Consider the following 7,761-nt stretch of genomic DNA (forward strand, 5'->3'; position numbering starts at 1 on the left):
TTTCGTTGGCGACGCTGATGGAGATGTGGCGGCAGGCGCTCCATGTCGATACGACACAAAAGTCAGATTGCGCGCTCTCGCTGTGTTTAGGGTATTTCCATTACAGAAACACAGAAACTATGATAGTTTCTTTTTTTTTACGACGAAAAAAGAATCATATTAAATAATAGCTGGGTACATCAACACGTTACAAACATTCTGGATTACATAAATATTCATAAATTGATTTCCATCTAAATTGTACCCACGCTATGAATAGCTCCGGATCTCAAAACCAAACATGTACGACATTTTACAATGTGGATGACCGCACAGCCAAACACTCGGCAAAATGCCTAAGAACATATGTCCAACGAACGACGGCTAATATTTATGTAGGCGGAGTTGAAAAACTTGTTCTTTCTGGTGTCTTCCTTCTTCTTCTTTCTACCACCGAAGAATGAGGAAGACTAATCTAAAACTTATTCTCCCTAGTCCTTCATCGTGGCTAGATCTAACCACAATAAAACAGAGAAAAGACCAAAGAAAATTATTCCATAGCTGCGACACCATCTTCGCCTTGATGTCGTCGTATCGGTGAAGATGCTGACGCCATAGTTGTCACCCTCATCTTTAACAGCCACCATGGAGAAAACAACTTCACCCTGCTCTCTCACCATCGCCGGAGAGGAGGACGAGGAGATGAATCCCCAAAACCAAAAAACTTGGCATGAAGAGACCCTAACCCTAAGGATCGATCTACTGAAAAATTTTATTAGAAACGATGGATCCCCACTTCCTCTGGCCTCCGGCGATATACCGGAGGAGGGGGGGAGGGAGACCAGCGGTGGTGGAAGACGGAGGCGGCGGCGGCGGAGCTAGGGCAAGTCACCGCGAGAGGGGCAGATGCAACGAACTATTGAATGAGTTAGAAACTATGATAGTTTCTATAGCCATTAATTGCATTGCCACGTAGACAGTTTGCTGATGTGGCAGATCATTTATTGAAGAGAGAGGGAAAATGAAGAAACGACGTCTTAAGTAGAAACGACGTCTACGCACGAATCGAGACGGAAGAGGCGAGTCTCGTCCGCGTTGGGAGGGCACCATGGTTTCTTCCCGACATCTCCAGATCTCGTGTGCCAAATCTCCCCAGAGCGCTCCTATCCCCGCCCCGACTCGTCGTGTCCATCCCAACTCACGCAGCCATCCGGCATCGCCACCTGCGGAGCTCACGGCCGCCCGGCGGACGTTGTCATCGGCGCATAGGACGACGGCGACATACTTGATGAATGAGACGACCGTGAGTGTCCGGGAGACGAAGGAGAGAGCGCTAAAGATTTTCTACGAGTAAATAATGTCTTCGGCGATGGTGCTCTTGTACACGTGCGTGCCCTCCCCGATGGCCGCGCCGCTGAGACTCATCCTCGCCACGTCGCCGCACGGACGTGGCCTTCCCGCCGGCCGCAACACCGCGCTACCGTAGGACCCGCGGGACCCTATCCTCGCGCGTGCCGTGGAAGCCCATCTACGCGGACGCGCCCTCCTTGTCGATCGCAACGCCGCGCCGCCCGCACCACCGCCGTGAAGAGAGCTGTCGTAGAGCCTCGCGTGCAGAGCGTAGCCGCCGCCTTGGAGCCGCCGTGGAGAGCGTCGTCGCCACCCCCATGGAGCCTCGTGTGGCCGCCTTGCTTGCGCACCACCACGAAGAGGGCTATCGTGGACCTCGCTCGATCGCTGGTAGGGTGCTCGCGAGGTCACCGCCGACTCATCGTGGACACTGGTAGGGTGCTCGTGAGGCCATCGTGGACTCGCGTGCGGACTCGTCGGCCGACGCTGGGAGCTCGTGTGGTTGCCACTGCGCCACAGACCTCGCACGGCCTCCGTCGGGGAGCTCACTCCGAGCCTACGTGACCGAACCACAGGGGCATCCACCCGCACGGGATCTGGATGAATGTTGGAGAGAGGACGTGAATGATTGGTTTGATTTTTTTAGGAGCCCTCTAAATATTACTATGTTGGGGAGGATAGTTTCCAAGAGTGGTTTCTTGTGGCGTAGAAACTACGAGGTAGTTTCTACGTTGGGAGTACCCTTAACACGTTTTCAAAAGTCGTGCGGACAAAAAAGTCAAGAAACCGATCGTAATTGTAATTGAATTCTGATGAAGCCCTAGACTGCAAGCAATAGGCATGGATGGCGGGTGTGTGACCTAGGCACCATTTGGTAGAGCTTCCACTTGCTCTAGCTTCTCTGATGCATTCACTGTTCATGCACCGTGCACATGAGTTCTTTTTCTCTCTCCTCCAGCTTCTCTTACGCATACACGGTTCATGCACCGTTCACATAAGTTCTTTTTCTCTCTCTCCTCTCATAGAGCCTACAGAAGCAGGTGAAGTCGGAGAATCTCATATAAACAGTGCATGAACAGTGAATGTGTCAGAAAAGCGGGAGCCGGTGGAGGCAAAACAGGTCCTACTAGTCCAATGTCACAAGTGTCCCATCATGAGGGCTAGGCGGCTAGCTATGATTTGGCTAGATTCGTTCGTTCGTGCTTGGGCTATCAATTCATAGAGCCTATACAGGTCTATTTGTAGCCTGTTCATTTGGTCGTAAATGATCATAAATTTCCAGCTAGAACACTATTTTTCTCTCACACTAAACCAGCCAGCAGTAATAATCCACGATCATATACGATCATTTCAGCCCCAGCCGAACATGCTATTGGATTGAGGAATGTGTTGAGACTCAAATTTGGTTTGAGAACAAATTTTTTTGTAAGTGTAACATAATCTCTTGATAATGATTAAGGGGAGGGACATACCATTGAAGGCAAGCTAGTTGGGTTAACAATCATAACAAAGGATGGCAGAGGAGTTTTTCTTGCAGGCACCGAAGTTCTGTTATAATAACAAAGAATGGTTGTGTCGGTGTTTCAGACCGGGGGGTCCTCAACCAACCAGTGAATTTGAACTGCGTGCCCCTAATCCCGGATAGTGATGCAAAGAGACACAAGGTTTATACTGGTTCAGGCAATTGATGTCCTACGTCCAGTCTGAGAGATCGATCTTGTACTCCTTGCACCGAAGTGCTTGTAGTAGGGGGTTACAAGCTAGGGGAGGGAGGGAGCTAGTCCCAGGTCTCGGCAAGGTGTCATGTGGGCCGCTTGAGACATTGCTCTCAGGCGGTTGGGAAGTGTGTGTGTGTGTGTTACAAGGTGTTCTTCTCTATTTTTCTAAGTGGCCCAAGTCCTCTCCTTTTATAGTTGAAGGGAGGACAAGGACAGTACATGTGTTAATTATGCGGCGTCGTGCCAACAGGGGCGGCATGTCCGAGCCCTGTGGCCTGTTCCTGTGACGGCGTGGTTATCGGAGTGGTCCGTCCTTGGAGCACTAGGGCAGCGTGCTAGTCCCATCCGATCCTGTACGTCGTGGGAGCCCCGGGACTGCCTCGGAGTGGGTGCAGCAGTGGACGTGCAAGCCGTTGTGGACAGACTTTGCGCGAGACCGAGGCTTGGTCGGTGCCGAGGCTGCACCACCGTGGGGGGTCTCGGCGGGCACAAACCCCGAGATAGCCGAGACCTTGGTGCACAGTGTCGAGGCCCCGAGTGGGCGACTGATCTGGTGCGCCGGCTTGGAGGCGGTGATGACCCGGGCCAAGTTGTCCGTGCGATGTTGTTTTCGAGGCGGGGATCGCGGGACACAGTGTAGGGTGGGCACTGATCGTGGGCACAGCGTCAGAACACAGTGGCCGGTAATCTCCGCCGTGCCCTATCCTAGTTGGTATGGCGCTGATGTGACCTCAGGTCTCGTCGGCCATTTTGTGGCGTCGAGCCATTGTCTGGCTGAGATTGCGGGAGTGGTTGAAGTATTAATGAGACATGACGTGATGTCAGGAGGGTCGGTCGAGGCAGGGGGCGACAGGCTATGGACGAACCGGCCTCGAGCGATACGGAGAATGAGGCCTCACGTGAGACGAAGAGCGGAGCCTCGTGCAAGACGGAGATCGGACTCTCTGCCGAGGCCTTCCATGAGAGGCCTCGCGCGATATGGAGAATGCACCCCCTGCTGAGGCTTTCCATGAAGAGCCTCTCGCGAGGTGGAGATTGCGTTCCCAGCCGAGGCCTTCCATGGGGAGCCTCGCGCGAGGCGGAGATTGCGTCAGGACGCCGAGACCTCCTGCGCGAGGTTCGAGGCGAGGCAGAGAGCCTGGCGGGCTCGGACGTGGCGGGTGAGGGGCCCACGACTTACCTTCTAGCTTTGTTTTTTGATGGGGCTTAAGTGACCCCTTTGATGTTCGCTCGGGGTACCCCGTTCTAAGGTACCCGACAGTAGCCCTCGAGCCTCCGGGGGAGTGCGTGCACTCTCCCTTAGGGTTTGCCGAGGCTTGGTTTATACCCGCTCCCATAGGAATTGGGTTTTGTTTCTTGTGGTTCTGGTGGGTGCGCGCGAGCGCACCCGCCGGGTGTAGCCCCCGAGGCCCTGGAGGAGTGGAGTTACTTCTCTAGGGGCTTTTTTCATTTTCGCGTTTGAGCGAGTAGTTTTTACCGCATTTGCCGAGCCCATAAGCGCAAGTTTGGGTTGCGGGGGTCTCGGCGAGGCTACAGGAAAAGCCCTCTAGCCTCCGCACAGAGCGAGAGGTCCATCAGGGGTCCCCCTGACTTTGGGTACGACCCTCACACTTCCTTTTCGCTCGAAAGGAGGGGTGGAATGTGCCAGGCTACCCTCGATGGGCACAAGCGGTGACACTTCCGGTGAGCTGTTATCGGGTGAGTCTGAGTGGAGGCCCGTACCCTGTTCGCTAGGGGACGGCTAGTGGTCTAGAGATGCACTCCAAGAGTACCAGAGGGTTTCTCTAGTGGGTGCCGAGGCCGTTCGCTGGGCCTCGGTGGCTCGATGCCTCCCTACGGTTGGATCCCATTCGGAGACTTCCTTGCCGGTCTCAGACACGACTTAGGACGCCCTGAGCAATTGTTTGCTCAGGCCTCGGCCATTCGTAGGCTCGCCCCGAAGTCGTCCCTGACTCTATTGCCCTAGGGCGGCTATCGAAACCTCTTGGAGGCCTAGCCTTCGAACCCCTGGACCATAACGGGCTCGGTGCCCTTTATTGTGTTTGTAACAAAACCTCTAGCATGGACTTGGACCGTTTGTCTTTGTCTTGGGTGCAAGAGGAGCCCCCGAGCCTCTGCCTAGAGCAAGAGGGCGGTCGGGGGTCCCTTGACCTTTTCATCCAACCCTCATATATCCTTTTCGTTCGGACAGAGGGTTTGTTTGCCGAGCCCATTCTGGTCTCGGCAAGGTTGCAGGAAGAGCCCCTAGTCTCTGCATGGAGCGAGAGGGCCATCGGGAGTTCCCCTGGCTTTTTATACGCCCCTCGCACGTGAGGGTTTGTTTGCCAAGCCCCCTTTGGGCGTGAGCCCAGGTCGTGGGGTCTCGGCGTATCTACAGGAAGAGCCCCCTAGCCTCTGCATAGGGTGAGAGGGCCATCAGGAGCTCCCCTGTCTTTTTTGTATGACCCTCGTGCTTCCTTTTCGCTCGGAAGGAGGGTTTGTTTTGCCGAGCCCCTTTGAGTGCGAGCTAGAGTCGCTGGGTCTCGGCAAGGTTGCAGGAAGAGCCCCTTAGCCTCTGCATAGAGCGAGACGGCCGTCGGGGGTTCCTCTGACTTTTTGTGCGACCCTCACGCTTCCTTTTTGCTCGGAAGGAGGGGTAAAATGTGCCTCGCTACCCTCGGTGGGCACGAGCGGTGGCACTTCCGATGAGCTGTTATCGGGTAGTTCGAGTGGAGGTCTAAACCCCGTTCGCTAGGGGACGGCTAGTGGTCCAGAGACACACTCCAAGAGTACCAGAGGATTTCTCTAGTGGGTGCTGAGGCCGTTCGCTGGGCCTCGGTGGCTCGGTGCCTCCCTACGGTGAGATCCCATTCAGAGACCTTCCTGCCGGTCTCGGACACGACTTTGGGCGTTCCAAGCGTTTCGCTTGCTTGGGCCTCGGCCCCGTATAGGCTCGCCCATGGTCGTCCCTGACTCTGTTATCCTGGGGCAGCTGTCGAAACCTTTTGGGGCCCAACCTTCGAACCCCTAGACCGTAATAGGCTCAGAGCCTGGTTCCTTCATACGAAAGGAATAGGCCGTGGGGAATATCTTCCCTATTGGCTTGGCAACGGGTGGTGCGCCTTTTGAGGCGGTTTCCTGGGGAGGCGAAATGACGCCTGCTGCCATAGTGGTCGAGCGTGACGTGGTGGATGGGACGTAATTGTTCTCGCATTTAATGAGGGAGACGTGGGCGCATGGGCCAGCGAAATCGGCTCATGATTAACTGCGCCGGATCGGGGGGGGGAAACTTCCCCGATTTCATCGCCCGTTTGTTTTGCCTCCTCCCTGCATAAATACCCGAAGAGTCTCGCCCCTCCTTGTCTTACCTTACCTGCATTAGCACTGCCTTCGTTGAGCCATCGCTAGAGCAGTGGGTGCTAGGAAGAAGAGGGGAGAAGAGCGAGCCTAGGGAGAAAGCGAGAAAAAAGCGAGAGCGTGGGAGAGAGAGAAAAACTCACCGCTGCACCCACTTCCTCCATCGCACCCATGGCCGGCAACATCGTCGTTGTCGAGGTGGACCCCTAGGATCCGTTGAACGTCACTGAGGAGATGCTTCAGTTGCTTGTCGATGGTGGACTCCTTCACCTGGTGACAGACCCCACCAGGGCGGAGTAGATTGCTCCGTACGACGAGCCAGAGCTGAGGCCTCGTGACGGCTACATCGTGAGCTTCGTCTCCTTTCACGAGCGTGGCCTCGGCGTCCTGGCGGATCGGTTCATGTGGGTGCTCCCGTACTACTACGGCGTAGAGCTCCACAACTTCAATCCCAACTCCATCGCTCAGGTGGCTATCTTTGTTGTTGTCTACGAGGGGTATTTGGGGATTGCTCCCCATTGGGAGTTATGGCTCCACCTATTCCGGGCAGGGCACACTACCATGCCGACAGGCACATTGGGTAAGAGGAAGGCGACGAGGGCCGGTGGCTACACTCTCCAAGTGCGCCAGGACCGCCTACACCTCTACATCCCAGCCCAACTCGCGTCCTCCAATCGCCGGTGGTACACGAGTTGGTTCTACCTTCACAACGATGACGGAGGACTTCTCCCCTACACTGGGTGGATTGTGGGGAGTTGCCCGGAGAGATGGAAGTACGGTGTCCCGAAGGACGACCAGCCCAAGCTACAGCCGCTTCTAGAGGGGCTGGCGAGGCTACAGGGCCACGGTCTCACCATGGCTGTGGTCGTGGCCGCCTTCCACCACTGGAGGGTGCTGCCACTGATGGCTCAGCGGCGGCGGCTGTTCGAGATGAAGCCGGGTGAGCCTATTGAGGGCACCCAGATGTCCTCCTCCACCCTTTCTGATGAGGAAATTCTTCGTCGGGTGGGGGAGACGGTAGAGGCGAAGCTGAGGGGTGGCAACTTGACCCCTATCGCGATGCGGCCATCATGGGGGTTCCTCTCGCTGGTAAGTCATGTGCCGCTGTAGCCTTCGAGCCTCCTCAATCTCCCCTTACCCCTTGTTTCCTTATGCGCGTCCGTCATTCCTGCAGGGGATAAGGGACGTGCGCTCCTCTCCGCCGCCCGTCCCTGAGGACGCAAGGCGGTGGGCGATCAACTGCGCGCATGCTGACGCGCAGAAAAAGTGGAAAGACGCCAAGGCGGCGAAGCGCACGAAGCAAATCCTCGTGCGCGAGGAGCTGGATAAGCGCCGTATCAACAACGGAAGGATGGTCTCCCATTGGAGGAATCCCCGT

This window comes from Miscanthus floridulus, chromosome 6 (genome assembly GCF_019320115.1).
Source record: "Miscanthus floridulus cultivar M001 chromosome 6, ASM1932011v1, whole genome shotgun sequence".
NCBI lineage: Eukaryota > Viridiplantae > Streptophyta > Magnoliopsida > Poales > Poaceae > Miscanthus > Miscanthus floridulus.